The sequence below is a fragment of the Prorops nasuta genome, unplaced genomic scaffold (genome assembly GCF_024137725.1).
Source record: "Prorops nasuta isolate Cenicafe-Biocafe unplaced genomic scaffold, Cenicafe_Pnas_1.2 PNAS00027, whole genome shotgun sequence".
Lineage (NCBI taxonomy): Eukaryota > Metazoa > Arthropoda > Insecta > Hymenoptera > Bethylidae > Prorops > Prorops nasuta.
Window position 1 is genome coordinate 2,630,184 of NW_027116824.1, and position 26,239 is coordinate 2,656,422.

A 26,239-nucleotide genomic window follows, 5' to 3' on the forward strand; every position below is an offset into this window, starting at 1 on the left:
TTGATATTATTTAAAAATTTTGTCCGTCAAATCTGATCGGCAATTTTGAATTTCTAACATTCTGACATCAGATTCGTAATAAGCGACCCCGAAAACTATTGTATACCAATTCTTTTTGAAATACGGTAATAATCTAAATTTTTGTCCACCATCTTGGATCCGCCATTTTGAATTTCTAAATTCTGACATCAGATTCGTAATCAGCGACCCCGAAAACTATTGTATACCAATTCTTTTTGAAATACGGTAATAATCTAAATTTTTGTCCACCATCTTGGATCCGCCATTTTGAATTTCTAAATTCTGACATCAGATTCGTAATCAGCGACCCCGAAAACTATTGTATACCAATTCTTTTTGAAATACGGTAATAATCTAAATTTTTGTCCACCATCTTGGATCCGCCATTTTGAATTTCTAAATTCTGACATCAGATTCGTAATCAGCGACCCCGAAAACTATTGTATACCAATTCTTTTTGAAATACGGTAATAATTGAAATTTTTGTCCACCATCTTGGATCCGCCATTTTGAATTTCTAAATTCTGACATCAGATTCGTAATCAGCGACCCCGAAAACTATTGTATACCAATTCTTTTTGAAATACGGTAATAATTGAAATTTTTGTCCACCATCTTGGATCCGCCATTTTGAATTTCTAAATTCTGACATCAGATTCGTAATCAGCGACCCCGAAAACTATTGTATACCAATTTTTACGAGAAACCGATTATGTAAAAAATGTGTGCCGCAAAGGGTTAACCAATTTACCACTAAAGACAAACGTTTCGTTAACACTCCCGCGAGTCTTTTTTAATTATCCGATAACCTATTCTACAATAAACACAGGAACTGAAGAAGCTACCCTATCAACCATTTGCAACAGTTCGGGGACCATTCTCGTAAATTACAAAAATTGTAACGAAGCGTTTATTCGTGGGAAATAAGTTTTATAGGTTTGAGTGGTGGTATGTGATCAACGAGGAGGATCGATATTCACACGATCATAACATACAGATGACGGAATGAGTTTAACGAGTATTAACGAGCTCATCAATGTGGGCGTTACCGTAACGAAATTCACCAAATTATTTGTAAAAAGTGGGCAAATAATTTTCTCAGTGCCATATGTGTGGCTATGTTGTCGCGTGTGATGCCCCCTTCGAACATTCATTTATTCGCATATAGCCACCTATAAATATACACAAGTGTTAGAAAATTGTTGTAAATATTTTTTTTACAAGGCATTTATTTTTTGTTGATATTTATGTGTTGCTGTGGCCGGTCGGTATACGCGTGACTTTCTTCTTCGTCGCAGAAACATCAAGATGGCGGTGATGAGGGAAACGCTCTCCCCCCACGGATCTCTCGATAATCCACGCCAGTTTCAGCTTGCCATTGTTCGTGCTAGAGCTCTTTTCTGGGAAAGTAAAAAAACTGTCAATTTACAGAGGCTGGCTATTCTGGGACGATTGAAAACCATGACGACTAGCCAGTATCGCCCAACCCGATCTTGAAAAAGATCCATGGCCGTATTGAACGCGATCAGGGAAACTTTGGAGATCGATACGACCAACGGCTACTTAACACATGTCAAGATCACATTGTTTACTGTACATCGGCGTAAACAATTCAAGGTCACTTCTCGTTAAATCACCAGAGCTCTCTGCTGAAAAATTTGAAACTACCTGATTTCAGAAGAAGCATATTAAATAATTCTCATCTTGCAAATTGTCGTGATTTGACTATTAAATACAAATTATTTATTTCAAATAGAATACCTCTCTGTCGTTTGGCAAAATAATTTCACCGTGATAAAGCACAATTTTTATGAGATTCACAGAAAAAGAGAACTCATCCTTAATGAAAAACATCAACAGATTGTTCCTTCTTTTTGCATAAGAATTATTGGATTTTTCGTTCAGTTTTCTACTCAGCTCAGCGATATTCCCAACTTTAATTGCCGCATCTTGCATTGGTTTTAGTAGAATTCTGTATATATTTATATTAGCTATTGCAACCTGGACGAAGGAAATGTGCAGTACCTATTTTAATTTGTATAAATATAAACGTATCGTTATCTCCGTATTGGTTTTCTTAAATAGCGTAATTTGAGCCTAAAACTGAATTTGCACAAAATGCAAGGGATATTTACAGTGATGATAAATTGTGCAGGTTTGGAAGGGCTGAGGTATAAATCCTGGTTCCCTCTATTGATAAGTGTAAGGAAAAAGTCAAAGTGGTTGGCCTGAATTCGCATGCACAATCTTTCATCACTGGATACCGATGCCACAGTGCATGTGCATGTGGATAAAAACAAAGTTATAATAATCTTTTATTTTTGTGGCTGCAGTGCGCGCGGTGTTGAAATGCTCGGCTGTAGTCGTAGCTGGAGTTGGAGGTTGGAGGCTTGGAGGCGCTGCGGTCGACGATCGAGCTTCGAGGCTTCGAGGATTTCGAGGTCGAATTTTTCAACGCAACTGTCGATCGCGTAGAACCTTGCGGTTTTTCGGTCTTCGCAGCATCCTCCTTTGAACCATGTCGATTTGCTGCTCGATGAATCCTTACGAGTTCGCGTTGCCCCTGCAACCTGGAGAGATCGTACATGGGGCCTATTCATTATTGTCGTCTCTTCACAATCATTGTATTCTTTAGGTTTTTTCTGGAACTCTCTGTGACCTTAGTCCTTTCGTATGGTTCTTTCAGTTTCTTCGTTTTTATCATCGGGCTGGTGAGATCGTTTTCATTGGTTTCCGTTTTCCTTCTCATTTTTCGATCTGAATTATTGGAGCAGTGTAGATAAGCTCTATTGTCGTTTCTATATAGATTTTATTATGTTGTAAAGCTTTTGCTCTTTCCGTAGTCGAATTTCAATTAACATTTTTGGTTATTCCTCTTCCCATGTTCCGTTAGATTATAGAATCTTTCGTGTTTTGTAGGTCAAGATCTTATCCCTACAAAATTTTTTATCTATTGTAATATACCTATAGCGTATCTGCAATCACAGGTGAGGTAAAACTGAAAGAGACGATAGAAAAAAAGATGCTTATTGTGCTTTCCCCTCGCATCGTTAGACTTTACACGGTCCCCTAATATCAGAAAGATTTATAATACTTTATATGTAAACTCAATAAAACAGGATTGATATCAATATTGCAATGAATACAAGAAAATCAATAGCCGCGATAATGGAATCTCTGATTTCACCCTCCTTGTTTAAAAAATCAATTCTTTCATTCATTCTACTCGTAGTTTTTTCCACAAAATTTTTTTCGCACAAAAAATGTTTACCAACCGTTTCCTCTAGACTCGTGATTTCTTATACAGATATAAAATATAGCTTATGTAATAATACTAATAAAAATAATTTTACTTAAAAAAAGTAAGTTACATGAGAATAAAAATTAACCAGAAAATATGATAATGTTTCACTGGTAAAAGTACTTAATTAATGTATTAAATTGATATTTTGATTTTCAATGATTCTTACCTTTGCCAATATTGTGCAAACGTATTAAATTAACAGATGAATGATTATATTTCACAGTCAAAGCTTTTGCACTACGTATTTTTTTCTAGAGGTAATTTATTAAAAAGTTCACTGCAAGGGAAAGCAGAAAATATAATGTGAATTTTATGGAAAATTTTGTCGCGCGGTTTGTTGAACTACGTGAATATTCGTCCGCCAGTGGTTGATATGGACTGACCGGAGAATTCCTACTATTTTGACAATGAGCTTTTCAGCCATTATCTTTCGGTCTTCCTGCTATAGGACGAGATAAAGTGTCTTCGTTTCCAAGTGAATGGATGCCCTTCGCAATTAGCACAGTCCCTTTTTTCAAAAAGCGCTTAAAATCAATTTAAATGCTAATTACAGTCTGCTCTCCTTTTCACTGCAGCATATTCCGCGCTAAAATGATCATTGTCCCGAAATATAAAAGACACGGAGGGACAGAAAACTTCCTAAAAACGTGGCAGCATATATAAATTGTAATTGAGGAACGTTTCTGACTCTATATAGCGTATCACATGTATATATAGGTTCTGTGCATAAAGCGAGGTTATAGGAATTGTTCGAAAGGCTGTTGACTCGGTTTCCGGCAGCTTATCGCAAACTCCTCCCTTTCGGGAAACCGGAAAAGAGTTGAGCGGATTTAATTTGAGATTTGGTCGGGCAAAGGCTTGGAGGCTTTTGTTAACGATCGTTGGCTTGGCAGCAGCGATCAGTATTAAATTGTCGAGCACGCGCACCGTTGCTCCGTTCTTGCTGCGTTGCGGTCTAAATTCCCGTAATTTACCCCCAGCGACTATTGTGCTGGAGGAAATAATAATAAGGAGCGTGACAAAAATTACGTAGGATGTGGTTGCACGCGCCCACGATATTAACTGGACATTAAACCAGAGTAAGCCCCTCTCGAGCAACGCTTCATTCTTCCAACTGGATCAGCTGCCTAATTCCAGCTTTCGATTCCGGTAACCATTATCCGCTAAAATATTCCTATCGATATGCGCAAATCAAAGCTCCAATTTCACTTACCTATACGACTGATATCTATGAATATAATCAAGGCTTTGTAAATCTTTATAAATTACACCAATATAGCTATTGTTTATAGTTATATATATATATATATGAAACTTCTCGATGAGAATTTTATTTCGGCAATGATGAGTTTCCAGTGAGATAGCTGTCCAACCTTATACTTTTGTTGTCTGCGGTGAAAGTCGATTCGCAATGTGGAAAAGCATAACGAGAAACGAATGAAAGTTTCTAAACAGGACGATTTCACAGCTGATCAGTGATGTTTGAAAAAGGCCAACGTCTTTTGTGAGTGAACCATATAATTGTGGGCCATGCGCCATCCCATACGGCTTTTGGTTTGGCAAAACTTTGCGGGGGGCACGTTTGGTCACGTTGGTACAGCTGGGCACATCAGGAATGGCCTTTTCCATGTCTAACAATGCTAAGACCCTCGCAATTATCCAAACTTACTCACTGTAAAAAGACATCTGTGCAAACTCTTCATTATTATTATACCTTGAAAAATCACATTGAAATTTGTCGAGATGAAACACATAAAATCAATCTTACCTATATATACATATATAGTAATTACAATATCAATTATTACACCGTCAAATAAAGATTTTATTATTTTTACCACGTATATATCGTAAAGAATATTTTGCATTTGCTGAAAATTTAAAGGCAATAAGTTTGCGACACACTGCAGGATTATCAAACTCATAACTGCTTTTGATACATCACCGATATCGAATTTCTCCAAAATAAGGCATCACGTACCAAAAGTATATTAAAAGTCGCAAGTGTTAAACATACACGATTATACAATATTAAAAAAATTGAACAAAATAAATGATATTTTATGAAAGTTGGAAAGGAAGGTAAGAATTTCTAAAAAATTGCGGAGTGTGTAGAGGATCGAAAGGGGGAAGTTCGTAAGCGCGATAATCCATCAATCTCGCTCGTGTCAATGATTAGGATAGTCGCAGGGGTCGCGCGTGGCACGTACAGCAGAAAATCGTACGTGGTATCTCGATCGGCAGAAAAGGAAACTAACGAGTGCATCTGGCAAAAAACAAACCCTTCCGGTGCTTTATCGGTCATCGTACGATCGAGATTCACGATCGATCCTCCGTCATCTGGCCAGCTGCCTTGTTTGGCCTACCCCTTTGCGCGCGCGACTTTTATAGATTTAACGCACCGTCGATTTTTCACAATGAAGATTCCATGTAACAACGCAGTCTACTCGAACGATTCAACATGGCCGCCAATTTTCGCGATCCATATCTCAGAAACAAACCGATTTACACGATTCGCGCTGCCCAATGAATCCGCCATTCAATTGCCTGGAAAGGAATAAGTTTCCAAAAGCTGTATACGTTCGTTTTTTTTCCACATTATTTATTATTCGATCATAGGTTTGGTTAGGGGATCGTTAAGGCTTTCTCTCCATTAATCACGTTCAATGGGAAAGCGGGGTATCTGATAAAATAAATGGTAAAGAAGAAAACGGCTCTCGTTAATTTTTTTCTAAACGGTCAACTGCTGGTTTTTCACTCCTAAATTTTGTCAACGTCATTATGGAAGGAGAAGAGGAGGGGAGAGATCCCTGGTAGCAGATATAGTAGAGAAGAAACGGTTCGTTTATTTTTTAATTGTTTTGTGTATTTACTTTGAAAAGTTGTCCTTCTCTTTGTCAATTCGATGGAAGATTCGATAATAAATAATGGAGGCAGAGGAAATGGTTGTACTCATATGTGTGTGCGTTGCTATATTATTTGTCACGCTATAGTGGCAAAAAAATATCCCCGCACCACTCAGCCCAGTCACTGTCTCGTTATCTTAGAAAATCGTGTCAAATTTCAATAGTGTCATATGCTGCACACGTCCATCCTTAAATTATTAGATAAATTCGATCCTTTCAATTGAAAGCTATCACCAAGATGCAACAGTAATAAAAAATAAAGCAATATTGTTAATAACATTTTCCCATATTAATTAAAAAATGAAAGAAAATTGCTTATAAGGTTTGTAATGGCCGTAATTTAAGTGGTTATAATTGTAAGAAAATTGATTTATTTCTGTATCATGACGAATGTGAGTTGTGTAGATTCGATGATTAAAATAAGGGGATCCAGGAATTCTCATGATTGCTCCTCGTAAAGCGCTACTGCACTGAATTTCCTATGGCCAATGTTAAATAATGCATGTGCTTGGTTGGTCGTGCTTTCATGCTTCGACCATTTCGGTTCGTGGCGATCGGGCCAAGAGAAAACTCTAATTAGCATAAATTCCGCCCTTTATTTCCTGTCTTATACGCTGATCCGTCAGATAGTGCTGGGAAGGATCCCTAAGTTTGTCAAAACTGGCATCTCCGAACACGATTGTTGTAAAATCTGCATATATTAGTTTAAATTATGCTAATTTCTACAATTTCCGTACATTATCTTACCCACCCAAAGAAAACATAAAGCTCTTAGATAAAAATTAATCTTTACTTATTTTCCCTATCGTATATAGGGTGTCTGTCAACAATGGCCAATTCTATAAATTTAGATTGTATTAATAATTGTAAGAAAAGCTAATGTGGGAATTTTGGTTTTACTTTATTCATATTATTTATTCTAATTTACATATGCCCGATCATATAGTTAATAGACCACCCAGTATATTGTAAATTAGTCGAATGCCAACAACAAAAACGCGATTGAAATTTGCATTATTCGAATTTTTAAACAGCCGAAATTCATTTCTTTGCGATTATCCAACCGTGCAGCATGTATGTACGAGCGCCATCTCTCGTACATACGTGCTCTCGTCGTTACAAAACCGTCTCATCGTGATTACACGCTAACTGGTTCTTCTCGCCAATCATTCCAACACGTGCGAATTAATTACTGAGCCGTGCTATTCGATACAGAATTTCTCGTTTTGTACGAGTGTCAGAAATTATTAGAAGGAACCGCGCCGTAACGTAATGTCGATGTGTAGTTCGAAATTCCTAACCTCTAATTGAAAGGTGCGAAAGAAAGCGTAGGCATATATGCATGAGACTGCATGAGTGAGACTCATTTCATAATAGAACACCTGCAAAAATGCAAGTGCACAATGCAACGCAGAATTTATGTGGCGTGAAACAACCGTCTATACAGAATTTTTCTCCTTTCTACCATGAATTGTGAGAGAGACTTCAACTTGCGATCGTTTTTAACGGACACCCTCGCCACTCAACCGTAATTATTCATGCATAAACCATGTTTATGGTCTTGGGAAAATTCCCTTTTAATTTTTCTATCTTAATTCGAGAAGCAGAAGGAAAAACATGCGGAATGATCAACATTTAAGTTTGGTAAGGATTTGAAGGATTCCAATCCCAATGGTAGAATCGGCGGGGAATCTCTGGTACTTCCGCTGGTAAGTATTCATATCCGGAGGTGAGAATCAGTAGGCTGTTGTGCAAGATTTCACGATGACGGTGAAGAAAAGAAATCTTTGTATCTCTCGTTGCAACAATCGATCCTCTACACCACTCTTGCGATCGAAGATAATAATATCGAGCCGTTTTTATTCCATCGGTCGAGCGTGACGCGAGTGCATCAGTAAAATTACTTTTTGTCGCGTGGAATGTTTAATTATTTCTTATCTAGCCTGACCCTGTTGATTTGCGTGAAAAAAAATGAAATAATGATATAAAGTTTACCTACTACTTTGTTAAGTAGTTTTTTCTGATGGTAAATTGATTGATCGGTGAGGATAGGTGTTTGTTTCGCAGGGTCTTCCTGTGTAACCGTGGCTTATTATTTCCATGCGGGGGGCACGCGAACCATATGGCGCACGTGGATCGTCACCTATGAAAGATCTCTCGATACTCGATCGACCTATCGAATTCGCCCAATTTCAACTTTCCACGCGTCAGCGAGCTCTGCTTGCACTTGGACGGCTTCATGGGAAACGGTTGCTTCCTTGTGTCACCAGAAACCACTCTTGTCCGTTGTATATAGTTGCTGTGATGAATCACCTTTTAACATATCGATTATCGTCTTCCAATAAAAAAGTTGATTGAGAAAAAATGCTCGCTGTCGATGCACACCGTTGAAAAAAATATATTTTTGACGGTAAGGCTATCTATTGATAGACCTTGAAAAATCGGTGAGAACTTTGACCAGCTGTAACCGTAATTGGAGGAAAAAATCGCTAAAGCATGTCGGCGTAGCTGGAAATCGACCGTTATGGGAAAAGGATTCGTTTCCAATGTCCGAGTGTCGTGCATTGTGCATATGCACCTGCAGGTTGCGTTTGTCCTGAGAGTAAACGCAACTCCTACAACGTGCCTGCCTCACCTGTGCTTTCCCTGTATTTTGTCGCCCCTCGACCGTACGAACCATGAGACTGTCAAAGGACTAAACGCTTAAAGTGCAAATACATTTCACACCAATTAAACTTGAGTTTTATCTCAAATCTAGTATATCGTATTTTGTTCAGTATTCACCGGACTTTTATTATCAATACTAATTTTAATTCCTACATGTAACGAATTTTCGTGACCAATTTTTCCATCTATCCCGACTGTTTTAACAATGTTAGCATTATTTGAGATTTTCCGTACATTCTAAGTTTTAATAATTCATTATTGTTGGAAATATCTCTTTTGAAATAATATTTGTTAAAATACCATTTCCGAATTGGTGGCGACCTCTATTGGTGAAAGACGAAGGCTTTGTAGAACTTGGGAGAAACGCTTACCACTGTGGTAAAGGAAGTGACCTTATCGACCAGCTTCTTTACCTCTTCCAAAAGATGGAGTCACTGTAGGTATTTTGATTTGAACATTGAACTGTCGTGCTATTCGTGACTCGGAGAAACTGTTCTTTTCTGTTAGGTTTGAGGAAATCTGTGGTAAGATAGAGATAAAATTGTTATGTCCCGTATACTCAAGAGAGGGAGAGGGAGAGAGAAGATTGCGAATAATAAAATTGAAATTAACTTTCCCATGTAGTTTACCGTCTGCGACTTTCCTGAAACGCCTGAAATCCGGGTGACCCCGTTGTATAATCCGAAGTACATCGAATCAGCGTGGTTTCCTGTGTCGAAAGTACCTCCTACGGGAGAAAGCCTACCTCTCGAAGTTAGCGGAAAAACTTTTTTTATCGCGAATCCTCTATTTATCACCGAAAACAACAGATTTGCAGAATACACAAATGCGTCATTCTACAAACAGTTTTTTTCCCCCCGATAATTCCATGTCCGTTCATATACAGATACAAATATTATTCAAATATTACCACAAATTTCTGTTTCAAAGAAGTTTAAGCCAAGAAACTACAACTGTGTCCGTATAATGTATATGTATATGCTAACAAGTTTTGGAGCAAAACAAATGTCCAACAATTGACGTATAGGGAAGTTTACTAAACTGAGGAAAGTAACAAGTAGATAGCGCAGTTCCGAGCCCCTGCATTGATAAATTTATCATTCGTGCCTATTTACACCGAATCGATAATCGATTCTGTAGATGTGACTCTTGCGTTATATGGCCATTCGCTTCCAGGAAGTATCTCGAAACAATTAAACACATTTTATCTCTAACCAATAACAACATTCTTCTTTCTTGTTTTTCAGGAATACAATTTTACGGAAGAATGTACTTTTCTATGTGGACGTTAATGCACGGAGCCTATCGCTGGACAGCTATTGGCAGATATATGGAAGCAAAAAAAAAGCTAAAATTCAGTTATCCGAAAAGGTATTGGCCGATTGCGTGGAAACCACTGGAATGAATGGCTCGTATCTGCCAGTGAAGCTACGAATATGTATGTATATGAAGTTGGACACAAGTGGAATAAAAATAATTCTTCCTAAGTTCCCTTCTATATATACGCAGTTCTTTATGCAGCTATAAAAGTTTCCGGATGCGAGCATAAATGCCATTTGGAAAAATATCGTTAGCCCAGGAAGGAAAGGGATCCGTTTAGCTATATTTTGCACACGGATTGTCGAATATGAAAGATTTCTATAAATTCGAGTGTGCAAAAACACGAAGGACTAAAATACGAAAGGAAAAAGTAAAGCGAGGCTTTTTCCCATATGCGATACGTTATCAGTTTAACCACGCTTGGCCGGCGGAGAAAAATGAATTAATATTCTTCTAACGCGAGTGTTGCGTGAATGTAATACAAAGCTCCGGAGGTTTCGGAGAAATTTTGGGAAACATTGCAGGGCTCGGTATCGACTTGCTTCGTCGCTGGTCAGCGCACTGTACTCGGTTCATTGTCCCCATGACCGACGGTGGACGCGAGAAAACAAATTGTTATCAATTGCGACAGTAATTCCCTGCTCATACTTTTGCCGAGGCAAAATACTCGCACTTTTCTATTTTCCAATAGTCCATTGGTATGTAAATCAGGCCCTTCTGTCGCTCGCGTCCTCTTTATGCATAGGTAGCTCGAGCAATCAGCACCAGGCTAAAATCATGCACCTTCTTGAAATTCCTAAACATTGGATGGAGATTCGATGAATTGTGGAAATTTCGAAGGAAGGACGAGAGGACGAGGTTTGGTCGATGGAAAATGTTGGCGACGAATGGGAAATAAAAATTGCGATGATTCTTCTGCTCTGATGCGCCGGTATAGAGGAGGAAGATCCGTATATATAGTTGCGAGCTGCCACCATTTCCCGCCGTGCTTCATTCCGGCGGCAAAGCGAGGCTGACTGACCGAGCGCGTAGCTTTCCGCAGAGTTACAGGAGGGTTGCAGTGCAGCGAGCCAATTGTTTTCTCCCAGAATTTTGTAGCGCCGCGATTCCTCGTTGTACATACAAGGGGCAGAGTCGGCAGAGAGGAGAGGGAGCGGCTCGCGAGTCACAACTCGCACGAACGAGTCTTCGCTCTCCGACTTTCCAACGTCGCGTCGCGTCGGGCCACGAGGCACGTGGCCGGTGAAACTCGACGGAGCATCCCCGTCGCAGCACGTAGCGACTTGCCCAGAGCAAAAGCAACCAATTTTCTTTCCCTCCGTCTCTCCATATCCCCGAGCGCGTCAAACACGCGCCATTGCTGTAATTTATTTTAATGAATCCACGATATTAAAACGCGAGGCGTCTGGGAGAGATTAGAATATTTCCAAGAGAATAGGAATTATCCGTCGGATGCCAAGTGTTTAGAAAGCAGAAAGATTGCTGTTGGGCAAGCGAATGTTTTCTCGCTTATCTCTCAAGGGCCCGTGCGCGCGTCTGCGAGCGACTAGAGGCCCTAGAGGGCCGGCCGGGCGACACGCTGTGCGTATAGTATAGGCGCGTCTCTCGGGTTTTTCCGACCTCGGACCAATCGCGCAGCGCGCTCCTTCTCACCATCGTCTCACATTCGTCAGCGTGACGCGCCGAGACGCCGATCGGCAGAAAAATACGAGCGTCGCGTCGTTCGTTCGTCCAGACAGAATATCTTACGCATCCGACACTCGCTATGCCAAATAACAATGAAGTTACTTTCACATGGCGAGCGAGGAATATATCTGTGCGATTGGACAAACGTAAAAGTCCAACGGAGGGGGGGTGCTGGATATATTATTCGAGAGATAAGAAAATAATTGCGAATCATTATGCGAATCGAGCAAATGTGTTTTAAATAATAATATTTTTATTTGTAACAAGTACGAGAGTATTATTGCGAAAGGTTGGAGGAGAGATTGTTGCTGCGCGATAGCCGGAGGATCTGACAATATTTTTCTGGCCTAGATATAGAGATGGGCGAATCACATACAGGATATAGCGTTAGCGAATCGACGTAGTTCTATTTCTATCGAGTGCCAGTCCAGTCGGCACACGTGACAATCTCGTATTCCTTGCCGAGAGTTATCTCTCGATCGAGCCGATGATTTTCCATCGGATACTCCTCGACCTCACTTGAAATTCTTTTCTCGGTGAACGGTCCAGGGCCGTTCGAGAGGAAACCTTCGAGCATAACGACTTTCAGAGCCCGTAGTAATGTACTTTCACATTCGCAAGACAGCCACGAATTCGTCGGGAATCATAGTCGTGCTGCGTCTATGAGAGAAGGCTCGCTCGGATGCATGGAAATGGGATTGCTAAACTTTTCTTCTTACTCTCCCCATCCGAATTCTCCAAATCCAGAGTATCGGTCTCGGCTTGATCGCTGCCAGAGAGAGAGAGAGAGAGAGAGAGAGAGAGAGAGAGAGAGAGAGCCGTTGAACTTTGAGGAGAAAAGTGCAGGAGAGTGGGCGGACGGAGTGTGTTTCTGATGATGGTTAACCGGAAAGAGGACGGTAACCGCAAGAAACGTTCTCTTTCATCCACAAATCATTGTTCCTCGCGAAAATTTTCCATATTCAATTTCTCGGTATTCCACGGTGCACTCTTCTGGGGAGAGAGACCAGTTTGGTCGGTGCGCTTATTCCATACAAGCTTCGCTGCTCGCGTAAATACGGGTCAGGTTATATTTTATACTCGGTGCCACGCTATCTGCCCCGAGAGAGTCTTCGGAGATTACAGAAAACAAAAAGCAGACTTATTTTAAGGTCAGCTTGAGAACCGTGCGAAGGTTCGAAAGCTACGAGGAGACTGAGAAGCCTACGATGGCAGGGGGGATCTTAGGTTAGAATCGTGTATTAAGGTTGTATTGTATTTTGGTAGGTATAGAAGTGGCATTATGGCAGAAATGAGAGGCACGATGTTGGTAGTATAGCCTGCCTGCTCACCTATTCGCACATCGTAGTACACCTTCCAGCCAGCGCGGATTCCGTGAAAATGCCGAGGGATCGTTGGAAACCTTTGGCAGTATTTATGGTGTTGTCCCCTTTTCCTCTCCCCCCCCCCCCTCTCTCTCTCTCTCTCTCTCTCTCTCTACACCCTAAGCGATCTACCGTATTCCGAGTCACCTTGCGAAGCCGCCGCTGGGTCGGGTCGTCGCGGGAGAGGCCTCGAAACTTCCATCGTAGCGCATTGTCATCGGCTTTTCCGACGCGAATTATAAAATCGGTCGAGAACCGCTGCCCTTTAATGGCCGCTGACGTCACGCGCAGGTACGTGCACGCATTGTACAACGCCTGCCAGATCTGGCTATATACGCCCCTGTGAATGGCGACGCCTGGCAAAACCTTCCCCGACTCTGAATCATCCGATCATTTTCAAAAGCCAATATTGTGCTTGAATAAGTCACGAAAACTCCTGCTAGGAGAACGAGAGAATTCCATGGAATTTGTATCCGTGCCGATTGATACTGCTAAATATCGGGCGGCGGATCGATAATTAATATTTTGCGCGGGAATGACAGTAATCGCGAGATAACAATTAAATTTACTATAATTGCCTTTGCAGCGCGCTGACGGAAAGGGGTAATCTCTTTTCAATTATGTATATATGTATATATATTGTAGGAATGAATCGCATTTTTTGCCACTGCTTTAAAAATGGAGCAGCCGATAATATTTTTGTGCGCTTCAACGGCGAGCATCCCGGTAAAGATTAGACGACAGCTTTTACAAATAAAAGCTGACGCCAAATATAAGTGGAGCAGGAATGCAGGCGGTTATATACTATTTTTATAATTGACAAAAAGACATAGATCTACCGTTAGTATCAGCCGTGTCGTCGGATTCGATAAAATTTATATGCATAATTTGTATTTCTACGAAAGGCGGGCTGGAGGAAAAAAATTATATTAATCATTTTCCTCGTCGCTCTGGCCCCGCCGAGCCCCGCTGGCGTTATATTCGTTTATACAGTCGAGGTTAAAAATATTACGGCACAACAACAACCTCTTATCTCACAGCTTCCACGTGCAAAAAAACAGTAGTACAGGAAGAGTAGGAGAGGTCTGAGGCAACACACGCGTTAACGCTTAACTCGAGAATGGCTGAATCTCGAAAAATTAACGAGCTCGTTAATTGCAGAGAGGCTAAAATTTTGCAATAGCCTCCTGGGGACAATCTACCTCGCGGCAAGGCCAGCTGTTCTCGAAAACAAAACTAAAGTATTCCAGCGCACGTGGATGAAATTAACAATTCAACTGTCGTTACGTGCGTCGTGCTGATCGAAATGGCACGTGTGATATAGATACGCTCGCGGTTAAAGGATAGAGGGAGAGAGACGGAGACGGATGGAGTGAGTGGAAAAAGAGGAAGGCCAGTAATAGAGTCTATTTTTTATTTCGCAGCTCAGCGATTCAAACGAATTTCTGGCGAAATCATTGGTAGGATTGGAACGGCGTGTTACGGCACCATTTGGAATGGATGGAAGAAAAATGTGGGGCAGATGAAAGCAGCAGAACGTTGTGCAGACGTTTGGAGGGGAAAAGGGGTTTGTGGAACCCGTGAAATTTCTGCCTCGATACGAGCCTGAGGGTCGAGTTGGCCGAAGCATAGCGGAACCGGCCGATCGTGCCCGAAGCTTCCCGACCGCTGCCGAGTGGGTCACGATCGGGGCCGCTCGTGCTGCATCGGCGGCGGGGTACGACAGTAGTGAATTAGCAGCAGCCGCGGAAGGAATAGCTCGAGGGAGGCGAGAGATATGAACAGCGAAATTGGCCGGAATTTCGTCGCGGGTAAATAATCCTCCCGTTTACCCGTAAATACTTGCTGCTCGCTGGCCAGAAGTGAAATGCGTGGGTCGAACTGCGCTTGTCGCGTGAAAAAGTGGCGAGGACTGTGAGAAAGGTGGTGGCAGTGGCAGTGGCTGCGGTGCTGGTGTGCTAGAGGTGGCTGGGTGTTCTTTGGGTGTGTTCGTGAACACGCACTGAGAGCCTCTCTCTCTCTCTCTCTCTCTCCCTATCTCTCTTTCACTCGCCCGATCCCTCCCCCCTCCCTACCCCCTCCTACAGCGCTCCTCGTCACTCTCGAGCAGCTTTGCGTGCCTCCGTCCCAGTCTCTGGCCTGTCCTTTATCCCCCTTTTCGCTGAATTTCGCATCCTCGTCGTTTCGACGGGCGAAACGGGGAAGAGAGGACGACCGAGCCAGGCACCGCGCAAGATGGCTGTGTATGGTTGACGATAGCTCGACAACCGCAAGGGAAACGAGAATCCGGGGATAAACGGAACATGAGGCTACGTGACCGGCGGGCCCGTCCCTGAAAAGAGAGACACTGGCCAAGAAGCGAGAGGTTAGTACCCCTCCCTAGTTTTCAATTTTACTCACATATCTATATACACCCAGCATTCAATTTCGTCCACCCCTTTCTATATCCATCCTTTTCCTACTCTCTCTTCTAACAAAGTGCATACGTATTTACTCGATGATTGACAGCGTTTTTAAACCTTGCTTTTCTCTCACTCCCTCTCTCTTCCTCTCTCTCTCTCTCTCTCTCTCTCTCTCTCTCCATCACTGCTCTCACCCCTCCCTTTCACCCATCGACCCCCTCTCACAGCCGTAACAAATCGACTCAGACCCAGGCCCGGCATTGATTGTTAAATGCTCGTACGTTTCGTGATGGAAAACGTAAATTAGTTCAAGCCTTGCCAGTCATGGGTTCTCTAAGTGACGTAGCCGGTAGTCGTGCGTCGTCGGCCTGTAAAAAATGATTCTCGCACACATACAAAGGACGCCCCGTTTCCGCTCGTCTTTCAACTTGTGTGAGTTCACCGGACTCGCACTTTCTTCTAGCTCGAATAGCCGTAATTCCGACGGAGATGATTATGCGAAACTGCACACGAAACGACATAACCTAAAAATCGTTATCCCGTATATGTAGAAATCTCTAGCCTTATTTTGCTTTTGAAAAATTTCCATCGAGTGTCGATAACTCCAAGGCTCGTATTTCTATACATAAACTTTTTTAAGCTACAATGGTTATGGAAATTTTTATCTTAATCGAGGTTATCGTTGCGTTAGCGAGTCGACATAACCTCCCAAACACGTTTTACGTTAAAAATACGTTTACTTCCATACTAACCTTCCGCGCGTCGATACATGGGCCGTTTTCAAGATTGTTCCACGTATATAGCCACGGGATTTTCTTTCTTCCTACGAGATTTTCCCGTGGAAAAAAACAAGTTTCTCTCCTAAGCCACCAACCAGGGTTGATCGACTGTTTAGATAAATTTAGACATTTTTTCAAAATTATTGCTGTCCGGAAGTAGTTGTTTTGTTTGGAATAAGCTTTAAACAATAAGGTATAATAGCGACTGTTGAAACAAAAGATAATGCGAAATACTTGGAAATCAACAGAATGTTTTTCTAGGTCTCTTGGGTTTATTTTCATCGTCTCGGGCGGATTAGAAACGCATTAGGAATGATAGGAGTGTTTTGAAGCGAGTTGCGAATAAAGAGTGGGTCGACATAACCTCCAAATCGCTCTTACCAATCACGTATACTACGTGTATATATATATATATACTATTCTTTTTGCGTCACGGTACCAGTAAACTGGCTAGCAATCGTACACGCAACGAGGATATTCTTGATTCTGCTTTCCTCTGTAAACCCTTAGTAGAGTCTGTATTTTTCCGTGTAATTAACCCATTCCCCCCACTCCGATTTACCAATGGCGTCGCCTCCAAAGATTCAAATCGAAGCTCGCGTCATGTTTGAGGTGTATAATATTTTTTCTATCGCTCTTTCGAAGTTTTACAAAATTTGTAGAGCTCAATATTGCAAGGGATTAATACCGTATCTATCCTTGAGAGGTATGAGCGAGATAATAACAGTTATAAAATTATCTTATCTTATCCAATGGTTCATTTTTGACTCTTTGATGCTAATTGTCTTGATTAGTCGATCGAACCAGAGAGGAATGTTTTTTTTTCCCCTCTTGGCGAAAGTCCCTTTTTACTTTGTTTATAGCGAAATGTTATTGGGAGCCGAGTTTAACTCGCGCGCGAGAGAGGCTCTTCTTTTCTCTCTGGGAAATTTTCCGCGTAGCGCGGGACTAGTCAGTCAAGCGTTTACTGACTAGAGAAATCGTCTTTCATCCAACGTTGTACACGGTTGTACCCAAGTTGTACCAGTGAAACAAAACACGCCCATGAGCGTTAGTCGAACGAAGCTAGTTTTACGCGGGGAAAAAAAGAACAATCGTCAACTGGCGCGTCACTTTCCGCGAAAAATAATAGCTACATCGATTCTTTTAATTGTTGCAATGCTTATTTCGCGCGAATCCGCGTCCATGGGTTGGCCTGCCGTCGAATTAAGAAAGTACATTGCGTTCGTGCGAGGCCATATCGAATCGTGAAAATCGCCGGTTTTCACGGAAATGGCGCTTTGTTGCGTCGACAAAATTACCTGGAGAATTCTCTTATCAACCATTTGATATTTTTTGTTTGTTTGCTTCATTGTAACTGGATGATCAAAGCTTTAAATACATTAGTCGATATTTTTTCTTGGCGAAATTTGAGAAAATCCCCGATTAACGAGGTTTCATGGTAAACTTTGGAGCACTTTACGTTTGAAAGACAGTGGGGGTAATGGATGACTGAATTTGATTAGGTTTTCTCGGGCAATATGGCCTCCTGCTTGGTTGGCCTCTGCCGGAGGACCTTGCCTGGCCTATACAGCTAAAACGACACGTGTGCAGTATGGCTGCCCAGAAGGACGTTAGATGGAAATTTTTGCGCAAGCTGTCTCTGCTAATTCTCATCGTTCGCGTCGATCAATTCTTTTATCAGGAAAATTTTCCTACTATCGCTCTCCTCGTTTCCCGATGTGTAACTCACTTTTTCATGTACTCTTATCTCGACACATCTGCGACAAATTCATTGATACCTACGCCATTGTCTTTTATGTAGAATAACATTTCGCATTTTGCCCCCACAAGGGAAATTTGCTCATTGGCGAAATGTTCCTGCGCTTGGAAACATATAGAGTTGTATCAGTGCGATCAATAAACACTTTATTTTCATTATTTAGCATTTTGTTACTTTGCAACTGAAAGTTCCATCGGTTTGCATCGAAATGCCTGAATTTCAAAGGCTAAGCTATTTTTTGCAGAAATATCGTAAGTGTATTTAAATGTTATTACCGTCGCTACAACGTCGTTTATCGTCGTTGGACTCTCTTTAAAGTAATCGCGCATTGACTATTTTTGGGCGAACGAGGATAGAGCTGGATGGTTGGTCGAAGATTCATAGCATCTATACCCCCATTGGCGTAACAGCTAAAATGATCAAATCACTTTCTCACGCGAACGTTCGATCATTTGAAGTAAAAGGGACGCGCGCCTATGACCGCCCGCCATCTACCTCATAATATGAAAAATACTCGTCAATTTCGACGAAAACAGCTTATAGCTGGCGTCGTCCCTTTCTCGCAACCACGGCTTCTTTATTTCAAGCAATATTACTCCTCCAATAATATACATACCTACCTCGCTATGCTTACCCGCATACAGCGACCAATTTCGAAGAAGCAACGATCCATTCTGAGAAAATCTTATTTACCTCGCGCTCGTCCAAAACTCAAGCGTCGAATAAAAAGTTTGCTCTTCGAGTTCTTATTTCCACGATCAGCCACATTTCTGCTTATTTCTTTATTTTTCTTTTCGCTGGAAATGGATTTTCGGAAAGGTTATCAGTTTTTGTGCTTGATGTAAGCTTATACGCGCTGTACATCACGCCACTGAAACTTTGATATAATGCTTGGGGAGGAAACGAAACTTACCAAATTTTCTCCTCACGCAAGCTTATCGTGTCCGCCGGCAGTGGCGTAGGCGAGGCACGTGTATGACCGCTGGAAGGACGCGCGTCCCTCTTCCTCGGCTAATTTTTTTCTTCACCCTCGACAAGAGCATGTCTAGAGAGAGAGAGAGAGAGAGAGACCCTTCCACAGGAAATTTCGATCTCTGTATAAACCGCCCCTTTTTCGATACATTTCAGGATCTCTCGTGGAACTGATTACTACCCCCCTCTCTCCCTACAACACCACTCCCACCGAGCTTATGCAATCGACGTTTTATTTCATCAAACGCTGTTTATTTTCACGGATGGAGGTTTACGCGAGAAAGATTATAATTAGATTTACTATTCCTCTCCAATCTTACATGGACGGAATTTCTCTGGAAATCGATCCTAATCTTTAGATTCAATTTTTCATTTATTTATTTGTATTATATAAGAATTTTTGGAAATTTGTCCCATCTGCTTGTTGCTCGCGTATATACACATTTGAAAGTGAACAATTTCCACGCTAAATTTCAGCAATCGCTAGAGAATGCTGGCCGAACGAGAATCGAGAAATAATTTAGGAGGAAGCGAACGTGCAAACTTTTTGCGTCTCTCAGTCAGCAGGAATTTTTAGGTGACGCCGCGACTGTTTATATTTGCGTGATAATTGCAATTCTTAAAACCACAGTGCAATATCGCGCTATTTGTTGCTCGATTGCCATTATTGTGGGTTGTAAATATAAAAGACGTTGGGATAGACGTTTACGAGGACGATATTAGTCGCTGAATTTACGACGCGCGCCGACGCGAAATTGTAGCCCCCTATCAACTGCAGCTTCAGAAGCCAATCGATGCTTACTAATAATTCCCAGTGAAAATTAATAATTATAATTATTTCCTCCCCTCCTACCTCATGTATAAATCATTTCTCTGATAAATTACTTTGAATAATTATCATTCTTGTGATGCTATATGAGCCACCAAATGAAAGTTTCATGTAACATTTAAGAAAAAAAAAGTGAATTCTTAGTTGTTTCTGCCGAGACTTTAGTCAACTCCAATGCCAATTTATCTAGGAGCGTCGATCAATACAGTTTTATCTACGAACATGTCGATATTGTTTGTCTGACATTTTTTCTTAATTTCTAGCAAAAAACAATAACAACTCCTAATAATTAATTTTTTTACAATTATCACGTTCCATCCAGTGTCGATCACCTAATGAAAGTTTCTGCACGCTAAGAAATTAATTTTTTCCTTTTCGTCTTGATTTTAGCCAATTTCAACAGTAATTTATCATGGCGCGTAGATCAATAAAGTTTTGTCGTAAAAAAGCTAGCATTATTGTTCGTCACTTTTTATTGAATACTGTCGAAAAAGCAGTTTCAATAGTTGAAATGAATTTTTAAAGCTTCAATAATAACCGTACTTCCACCCAACAAGAATTTCTGATCGCTGGGAAATGAACTTTTTCGTTTCTTCCGGGATTTTAGCCAATTGGAATAGCGGTTAATCGAGGAACGCGGGGATCAATAATTTTGTTTCTCTCCAAAGAACACTCTGGTGAAGAGGAAAATTCGGTTTGAAGGAGGGAAACCTGAATTTATGGGATTCTATACGGTCTACGGGGAAGTGTGTGGATTAGTTTGACTGCTTCTCGGATTAAGAAGGGTGAAGGGGGAAGGGAGCAGCGTCCATCTTTTCCACGGAAGGATCCACTTTCCTGTTGACTCATCGCACACTACAGCGCATCTCGTTCCACGCTACCTGTATGGCCGTATAAAACGAAAGATGTGTGTGTGTGTGCGTGCGTGTCCTCCTTCCAATGTATCTCGCGTACATAACTGGCTGCTCGCGCGTGTGCGTCAATCCCGCACGTGCAAATAACGTGATGCACGACTGCTTTTGCAACCGGTCTTTCCTTCTCTCTTATCAAATCCTTTTCTCCCCCCATATTCAACCCTCTCTTATATATATATATCTATATATATTAATTTAATAATTTCTTTCTTTTTCAGTCTCTCGTTCGATTTTACTCAACGTTGATATTACGTCATATATTTATAATTTATGTCCAATTATTACACACTTGGATTTTTCTTATAAATAAACACTACAAAGGTTATCGTGACCTCGATCTTTCCTTTACACTTTAAAATGCACTGAGAGAAATTAAAACAGTAGTCTGAATTGTTATAAAAAATACTATATCATAAACGATATTATTGTATAGTTCCCTCTACTGTATATACTACGGAAAATTATAAAAATGTAGTAAAACGGAAGTTAAGAATAAACTGTAGTTCTTGCAATATGAAAATTAGTGAAAGTTGCTATAATTATAGTTGGTTTAGGCCGGGGTGCGGTAAATATTTAAACGAATGTATAAATTTATTTAATATTATTCGAACTTGGTAAGATTAAATGGAAGTTGATTTGGAATTTCTGAAAAAAATTCTTTACAATTTTAGCGGTAAGTGGGCGAAATGCTTGAAACCTTTTCAAAGTTTCTCGCTCATGTTCATCGTACGGTTAATTAGTAAATAATAAGCGAGGCTTGCCTTCAAACTAACGCATTTCTTACTAGCATGCGAGCGCTTCGTGATGAATTAGACCGCATTATGCTATAGGGCCAACTTACACAGCAGTCAATTTCCTACGGTGTATTTACTCCTCCACTAAAATTATTATCACCTATCAGCTTTAATACTCTGTTAAATCGTGCTACCATCGACTAATATTTCTTTGGATTAAACAATTTTTGCCAAGTGAAATATTCCATTACTTTCGTATAGTCACAATGACTAATTGGAATTGTAGTTTCAACTGCAAAATAAAACCGAGGACAATATTATCTATATTGTTCTAGTTGTGTGAGATTTCACTTTGTTTAGTTATTTTCCAAAGATTAGCTGTGTCGAAAGAAAACGGGTTGATTGTTTTGACGATTTGGGGAAAAAGGTAAATTAGGTGCTGGGCGTGGTATACGATTATTCTGAGTGAGGATTGGATGGACAGCGGGGGGGGGGGGAGCGCGAAGGAAAATTATAATTGGGTTGTGCGTTCGGAAAGTCTGCACAGAGAGCTTTGTGTGCGTGCGTGCGTAACCGTTATCTTTGCAATATTTCAATTATTCTTAGTCCCTTATAGTATACGGTCCTTATTCATTATTTTCTCGGAAGCCCGTAATTCATGCTTCATTACTATACTGTGAGGGAAAGAGAGAGAGAGAGAGAGAGCCGGCGAAACCTTTCCTTTTGTTCGTAGAAAACAATTAAAAAATCAAATGGCATATATATAGTGCGATCTTTCAATAGTGCCGCAGTCCTCCCCCTCTCTGCATATATATCTATACATTATTACTCGACACTTGAGACTTGATACTGTATTTTATCTATAAATAATAATTCTTGAATTATCATTAATCGCGTAATTTGATCCTCTCCGCTGCTGCGGGGAGGGAAGCGTTCGTACAGCCGCATGCTTTCCTCTCTATCTTTATATGAAAAAATTTTTCAAGAGAAATTTTCCTCTAATGTTGAGAAGTTTAAAAAGACAATAATAGGACGAACTTTATTTGATTTTTGTATCTTTTGTTAAATTTCCATTGCTTGGCTATTATCGGTTTCGGAGTTTGGTGCTCACTTCTGTAGCCCCTCTGATTCTTGGAAAAAAGGCTTTTTCTCCGTAATAAATTCAATTGCTCGTGAAGAAATGGATGAATGGCGTCAGGAAGATTATTGAAAAACATACGGAAATAAGTATTTGGCTAAATTGACGCTTACCGCCTGATGGATCTCGTTTCTTGCGTCAGAAACTTATCAGATAACGCGAGCGACTAAAGCCAGACAAACGCCCCTTTCTTTCTTTTCGCCAACTTCACAAAAGATTCTACCTTTAGATGGAAATGTTCTCTTTTTCCCAAAAAGCAATTTACATTTTTCTTTCTAAATCGCTTACTTGATTAATTCTGATCCAAAGTTTGTCACAGTCCTTTCATTCTAGCTAAATAAACGAAAGAGGAGAACGTTCGTTTCCCCATTCTAGTTTTTTTTTTTTTTTTTCCAAGAAATATTTTACATAATTTTTTCTCTTCTAATCTTTTTTCAATCCCGGAAGCCACAAAGCGACTCCGTGCTGGTCACTGCATTTTCCACGATAAAGCTTATGACAGCGAAGAAAAGTTGTAAGTTGGTTAAAAAAAAAAGAAGTAGGTTAAAAACAATCCGGGGCTGCAAGTATGAAAAAATGGCTGTCAGTTTCACCCGATTTATTCTAATCTAAATTCTCTCATTTTTTACGCGATTAACTGTGCAGAGCTATCTCGTGGTAAATAATGATTATTCCACTAAACTTGACAAATCGTTTCATATATTATTGATTTAAAGTTCCTTTCCTCGCTCAAAATTGTCTGCCACAAATCAATTTTGATCTCTTATTGATTATTCGATAAACGCTCATAAACGTGACGGAATAGGTACGTTTACCTTTCACGGTGAAATATAGTGGCGTGCCGGAGTTTATTAAAAGTGTTATTTTCTTTCCAAATGGCCTCACTCGATTCACTCTAATCCAGCTTCTGGGACATTTTTATTTTTGTCCTCGCGATTAATCCGCACTTTTCCTTATCTTTTTTTGCCACTTCTCGCGCTCTTATCGAGTTTTTCTCGGTAAACGCGTATCAAGCTTGGATTAAACAGTCGGCAATCGTGGAAATGCCAGTGAAAGAGTATATATCAGAAACGAGAAGTTAAAGAAAGGAACATTGATACGATTTTTCATTTCGGCTGCAATAATTTTATTACACGCTGTAACCTTGATATTGACTCGGTGTATGATCGATGCGGAGCTTACTTCTTGATAATAAAAAAAAATCTTCTGGACACTCGGCCCATTTCAAGGACTCCCCAAATGCCGAGGTGAATTCAATTAGCCTAATCGATAAAAGCAGCATGAACTTTCAATTATTACTCGCCTATTTTTTTCTCCTGCATGGCTATTCTCATCTCGATCATTCGTACCTTGACGAAACGTTAAATTCCTGCCATCATTGATTCTTTTTTTTTCACTATAGATTTTTTTACAGGGCAAAATTAGAAAGAAGATTCTTTATTAAATATGAAAGGACAGCTGTGTGAGCTTTATATCGAATGCGAAAATTATGAAATGAAACAGCACGTTGAAAATTACTCTTTTTTTTCCGTGTATCAGGATCACCTAACTTTTCCGAGTAAAATTCATCTGCAAATTCCTGTTTTTCTTCATTTTGCATTTTTTCATGAGTTATATGCAGGTGTACAAATCGCCCCGACACGTGACATTCGCTTTTCGAGGAACAATTATCTGCTCGGTCTCTCGAGCTGTTCAATAACTTATATAAAAAAAGAAGTAAAAATTACCGTGTTTAGACAGATTTTAATTATAATTGCGTAAACAACACACTGTTGATGATTTCTATCTCTAAAAATTATTCTCATTTTAACAACCATTGTTATAAATTCATTGGATTATTATTTGAAATTGCTCAGGTCGGATGTTGGTAATCGGAAAATTACAGAAGGTGCTGATGTCGAGGAAAATAAAGTAGATTTCTCAGTTTTTCATTTTCCTACCGAACATGCGATTTCAGACCGACAGATTTCTTTTGGATACTCGGCTTTCTCCCGAAATCTTTAGAAAGCTCGTAGAAAAAGCACTTTTCACGTTTCGAGAATCCATTTTTCTTGTCCACTTAGAGCGTACTCTGCTAAAATCACGCAAGCTCTTTGTTGTTTATCGAAAAAAGATCAACGAGCCTCTCAGCAGTCTGCAGGAAAATTCTTCTTATCCAATAAAGAAAACTCTCCTCCCCCCTCTATTACACTGCCCAGCTGTCTAAATGGAGAAAGAAACTTATATTACTTGAAAAATATATATAAACACGTTTATTTATTTCCTGCTGGCAAAAACGCTACTTTTACCGAGCCTTAAAGAGTTTTCACGTTGCTTCATTTAATCGAGATATTTCAATTTGGCACGTAGGAATTTTTCGAAAATTTAAATTGTAATTTTATCATCCTTAATAGGATCTCCGACCTAAGGGGATGACCATACAGAAGAGAGATTTCAAGTGTGTTTATTATTGGCAGAGTTTGATCGCATTGCACGAAAGGAAGGAAATTGAAAATTTTGGTAGTTTAAAACGTGTAATTTTGGCAGGCTTAATGGGATCTTTGAGCGTTCCTACCTGATCAGGGTAGGGGACCCTGGACTTGGGATTTGCTTGGGTCGCGCCAGAAAGGCAAACATAACTGTAATCCTCGGGTTACCGTAGTAGATCCTTCATAACGCGAGAGTCTCGGCTATTTCTGACGAGCGACGCGCTATAATTAGAGCACATCGGTCGTGTGTACACGAAGCAAAGTGAAAATTGCCAGGAAAGAGGAAGAAGATGAACGGTACAAGCTGGGAACGCGCGCAAATTCCCTACCTCCCTACCTCCCTCTTTATCTTTCCTATTTCTTCAACTAATAAAAATCCCCCCCCCCCCTTCCTTCCCTTCGTCTTACATCATCCGAAATTCCCCATTCGCACAAAGATTGTAATTATTCCGTCGTTATTTTTCTCATTAAATTTGCTAGAAAAATTCGCGAATCTCGTAATTTTCGCTTGGTCGATCCTATCGATCATTCTCACCTTTCAATTACCTCTCGATAATCCGGAAACCATACGAAACTCGTTTGAGCGTCGCTTTCATTCCATTTTAGACCTTTGTGCTCGAGGTTGGAAAATAGGTTGGTTCGCTTTTGAAGATGGAGAGTCGTCGAGGAGCATGCATAGAAATCCGATATCTCGTGGGGATCCGAGGCTGCATGGGCTGCTCAAAAATATTCACATCCCCAGCCGATGTTTCGTTTTTTTTTTTTTTTCAAGTCATGATGGGGCCGTCTAGAGTGGCCCGTGACTGACGAAAAGAATATTAGAAAATACATTAAGAATGCCTGAGCAAAGATTCGCTCGGAAAATGGGAGAGGGACCAAAGGGAGTCGAGAGAAATAAGAGGAAATTTTTTCGTAATAATAAAGTAGAGCGCGCGCGCGCGCGTGAAGCAAGATGTTAAAGTAGTTGATGCGT

At 40.5% G+C, this 26,239-nt stretch overlaps 1 protein-coding gene across 4 annotated transcripts in view; it reads left to right on the forward strand.

The window, feature by feature from the left end:
- Positions 1 to 15,018: 15,018 nt before the first annotated feature.
- The window catches only part of Hipk (Homeodomain interacting protein kinase), a 31,847-nt gene continuing 20,626 nt past the window's right edge, over positions 15,019 to 26,239 (forward strand). For all 4 annotated transcript variants that reach the window (XM_066742092.1, XM_066742095.1, XM_066742094.1 and 1 more), the window contains exon 1: positions 15,019 to 15,633. The gene's annotated coding sequence lies outside the window, so the exon portion shown is untranslated. The remainder of the gene's footprint in view (positions 15,634 to 26,239) is intronic.